This window comes from Saccopteryx bilineata, chromosome 3 (assembly GCF_036850765.1).
Source record: "Saccopteryx bilineata isolate mSacBil1 chromosome 3, mSacBil1_pri_phased_curated, whole genome shotgun sequence".
Lineage (NCBI taxonomy): Eukaryota > Metazoa > Chordata > Mammalia > Chiroptera > Emballonuridae > Saccopteryx > Saccopteryx bilineata.
In genome coordinates, this window is record NC_089492.1 from 305,766,382 (window position 1) to 305,771,241 (window position 4,860).

The following is a 4,860-nucleotide window of genomic DNA, read 5'->3' on the forward strand; positions in this document are numbered from 1 at the left end:
TGTTTAAATAGCCATCAGGAAACAGCTGTGCATGGTTACTAGGCAGAGTTGAGTCTGAAGGCAAGGCTTCCCAACATCTTCCCATACCCATATCCTTAAAACAGGACAAGATGGGATGACCACACCAGGTAACATCACCAAGGTCTTGGCTAGCAACTAAAATGTGCCTCAACTCTCTGCCCTTTCTAGGTCCTATGTTCCATTCCCTCAAGAACAAAAGGAACTATGTTTACTCAATAAGGCTTTAATTTCTCCTTCCAGCTGGACACAGTATTTAAGTGATCCCCACTACTCCAAAACAACTTCCACTTTTATTTTCTTCTCCTTCTTCTTCTTCTTTTTGGTGGTGGTGTCACTGTCCCCATCTCCCAGAGCGACTTCAGTCTCCAAAGCAGCTTTGGCTTTCTTGTCTTTCTTCTTCTTCTTCTCCTCGATCAGCTGTGGAGACAATGGTGAACTGGCATCACTTTCACTCTCTTGCTTCCACTTTGGGACTTGTACTGTTTTGGCAACCACGGCTGTCTTTGTGTCACTGTAGTCAACATACTCCTGGGTCCAGGTGGCAGGTATACTGTCTGTGGGTTTGCCATGCTTGTCCAAAAGGTCCTGCTTGATCATCAGCTTCTTCTGACTTGCCTTTGGGCCTAAGCCCCACTTCCAAGGGTAAGTATTTCTTTCCATGATCACTCTCTTAATCTTGGCTACTATCCCATGGTCACAGGTAGAGATCACTGCTGTGGTCATTAATGCAACAACTATGCAGATTGCTTCCCCTTTAGTAGTGATGACCACAATCTCCTGATTGACTTCAATACCGTCTTCATATCGGAGAACACCCAGAAGCATGATCTTCGCCCCATAGCAGATTGCATTCACTGCACTGTCTTTCATAACCAGCTGTTTATGAGATGTCAACAGCTTTTCCAAAGGGTAAACAACTTGCCACAGGTAGCTCTCATCCTTGTGGTTATCATACATCCACTGAGCATCAAGCACATCATGCATTGTCACCATGTGGTCCTTTTCGCTCATGACTCCAGAACGAACCCTCCGAAGTTCCTGCATCTGACCGCCAACTCCCAATAACAAACCAAGGTGTACACACTGTTCGAATGTAAGTGCCAGCCTCACAACTCACCCAAAAGCTTCCTAATCTTCTTTCAGGATCATACTCAATCATTTCGCTCTCATAGATGATCCGTACTCGGAGTTGCCTCTTTCCTGCAGCAATAAGTGGGGGTCGCTGGAATAAGGCACCCGTCAGAGTTTCTAGAGCCCTAGATAGTTGAGTACCCCCTTCAATAGCATTGTGCAGCTGGACAATTCCCACATACTCTTTGCCTGCACTTTGTTGTGACTTGACCAAGTGAGTGTCTCGTTCTATGCACACAATTAAACAGTCAGTCACTTTGGGATCCAGAGTACCACTGTGTCCTGTCTTCTCCACCTGAAATATTCATTGGATCCAGGCTACCACCTCATGGGAAGAGGGGTTGGAGGGCTTGTCAAGATTAATAAAGCCTGTCCTGATATAATCCCCAATCTCACTCTTCAGAGGATTTGAAACACAAGGAAGAGGTATATAGTGCGTCGTCCTTATATTTAGCTTATCAAAATTCTTTAGCAACAGGGGCCACTGAGATGTGTCTAACTGAGCCACTTTGGATTCAGGTTTGATAAGAAATTCTTCAACATGTTGTATTTCTGCAACATCTTCCTCTGGTAATGACTTGGGCTCTTTCTTCTTCTTATGCTTCTTTGGCAAAGTACATACTTCCACATCCACCATGTTGCCCGGCAAAGCATGCAAGCCACATGGGCCACCTCCAAGAAGACTATTACAGACTCCTGCCGCCTTCAGGCTATGCCGCTAGAAACCCTGTTCTGCCTTTTATCAAAGAATCTTGGGGATTCCAAGATGGCAGAGGAGTAGGCAGATACACAGACTCCCAGCTCACACCACCAAACTGGATTACAAATTAATTTAGGAACAATCATCATGAAAAAAACAACTTTGAACTAAAATAACAGGTCTCAAAAACCAAGAAGCAAAAAAGAATACACACAGATTCTAGTAGGGAGTGTGGAGGCATGGTTGGGGCTCCTCTGCTTTCAATAGCAAGGAGGGGCTGAGGCTGAGAGTCCAGAAGGGCTCTCATTACATGGAGAAAGGCCCTGAGAGATGGGTGCCCTCAGTCTCAGAACTGGAGACCCAGCCTAGAAATCCAGGGACTGGAGGATACAGATGAAAAGCATTGAGAGGGGAGAAGAGCAAAGTTCTGTATGTGGGAATGTGGCAAGGGTGCCTTAAAGTGAAAGAGTAGAAAATATCACTCACAGCCACCTGCCTGGAGCCCCAGGGGTGAGGAGGGCTGAGAGGACTGGCTTGTCTTCCATGAGAAAAGGGGGGAAAGTGAGACGGTGATGGTCAGAGGAATGCCTGGAATGATCTGAGAAGCTGACTCCTCCAGTGCAGAGGTGGCCATAGCTGGGGGAGGGGTTGATTCCCTCCACACAGCACAAGCCTAAAGTGGTTACGGGTGACCCACCTCCAGAAAGCTCTCCAGCTCCAATCAGTGTGAAAGACATAGCTGAAAGCAAGAAGTGGGGTGGAGAAGCAGTAACTCAGGTCTTCATGGAGATCTAAGATACACCTCCCCCTACTGAAGCCAAGAATGCACTCTGCCCACAGAGAGCAGCTGGCAGAACCTGCAGTCAGATTCTCAGAGGTCACACCCACCGCATTGCTAAATACAGTTTCAAATAAGCCCCCTGCTGAGATAAGTAAATAAGCCCACCACTGAGTAAAGTAAACTGAAAACAAATCAGGACTTCAAAGCAGCTCTACTACATAAAGAGACCACACTGGAACAAGCCTGCAAGCCAAAAACAGAAACAATGGGAAGACAAAGAAATTCAAGTCATATGAATCAACAAGACAAATCCCCAGAAAAAGATCTGGATAATGGCCCTGGCCGGTTGGCTCAGTGGTAGAGTGTCGGCCTGGCGTGCAGAAGTCCCGGGTTCGATTCCCTGCCAGGGCACACAGGAGAAGCACCCATCTGCTTCTCCACCCCTCCCCCTCTCCTTCCTCTCTGTCTCTCTCTTCCCCTCCCACAGCCGAGGCTCAATTGGAGCAAAGATGGCCCAGGCGCTGGGGATGGCTCCTTGGCCTCTGCCCCAGGTGCTAGAGTGGCTCTGGTCGCAACAGAGCGACACCCTGGAGGGGCAGAGCATCACCTCATGGTGGGCGGAGCGTTGCCCCCTGGTGAGCGTGCCGGGTGGAACCCGGTCGGGCACATGTGGGAGTCTGTCTGACTGTCTCTTCCCATTTCCAGCTTCAGGAAAAAAAAAAAAGAGAGATCTTGATAAAACGGAAAGAAATCAAATCACCGAATGGAGAGTATAAAATAATGACTGTTTGGATGCTTAACGCTCTCAAAGCTACAATGGATGGACTTAATGAACATCTAAATAAAGAAATTGTAAGCATCAAAAAGGACACAGTAATCATAAAGAAGAACCAGACAGAAATGACAAACACAGTATCAGAAATGAAGACTACACTTGAAGGAATTAAAAGCAGGCTGGATGAAGCAGAGGATCGATTCAGCAACTTAGAGGACACGATAAGTGAAAGCACAGAAGTAGAGCAGCAAAAAGAAAAGAGGATCAAAAAGTCTGAGGAAACTCTAAGAGAGCTCTGTGACAACATGAAGAGAAACAATATCTACATAATACGGGTTCCTGAAGGAGAAGAGAAAGACAAGGAATAGAGAACCTGATTGAAGAAATTATAGCTGAAAATTTCCCTAAATTGATGCAGGAAAGAATCACGGGTTCAAGAAGCAGAGAAAATCTGATTAAAAAAGAATCCAAAGAGACCCACACCAAGACACATCATAATCAAAATACCAAAGCTAAGAGATAAAGAAAGAATACTAAAAGCTGTAAAAGAAAAACAGTCAATCACCTACATGGGACCCCCATAAAGATGATATCCAACTTTTCAACAGAAACACTTGAGGCCAAAAGGGAATGGCAAGAAATATTCAAAATAATGCAGAACAAGAACCTACAACCAAGACTTCTTTATCCAGCAAGGGTATCATTTAAAATTGAAGGAGAAATAAAAAGCATCACAGATAAAAAAGAACTCAAGGAATTCATCACAACACCAATTCTGCAAGAAATGTTAAGGGGCCTGCTGTAGACAGAACAAAGCGGAGAAAAAAACTCTAGTAAAAGAGTAATGTAGATTTAAAGAAAAATGGCAATAAATAACTACATATCAATAATAATCTTAAATGTAAATGGATTAAGTGCTCTAATCAAAAGATGTAGGGTAACTGAATGGATAAGAAAATAGGACCTGTACATATGCTGTCCACAAGATACCCACCTCAAAACAAAATACACATAGACTGAAAGTAAAAGAATGGAAAAAATTTTTTATGCAAATGCAAATGAAAGAAAACCTGGGGTAGCAATACTTATATCTGACAAAATAGACTAAAAAAAGACTATAGTAAGGGATAAAGAAGGTCACTACATAATGATAAAGGGAGCAATCCAACAGGAAGAGATAATCATTATAAATATCTATGCACCTAATATAGGAGCACCTAAATATGTAAAGCAGACTTTGATGGACATAAAGCAACATCAGCAGCAAAACTATAATAGGGGATTTCAATACCATACTAACATCATTGGATAGGTCCTCAAGAAAGAAAATTAACAAAGAAACAGCAGAATTAAAGGACACACTAGATCAACTGGATTTAATAGATATCTTCAGAACCTTTCATCCTAAATCATCAGAATATACATTCTTTTCAAGTGTGTGTGGTACATTCT

The 4,860-nt window shown here is 43.7% G+C and overlaps 1 pseudogene; it reads right to left on the reverse strand.

Annotated features, from left to right (window-relative positions):
- Positions 1–288: 288 nt before the first annotated feature.
- LOC136332041 (H/ACA ribonucleoprotein complex subunit DKC1 pseudogene) lies at positions 289–1,813 on the reverse strand (annotated as a pseudogene).
- Positions 1,814–4,860: the final 3,047 nt, after the last annotated feature.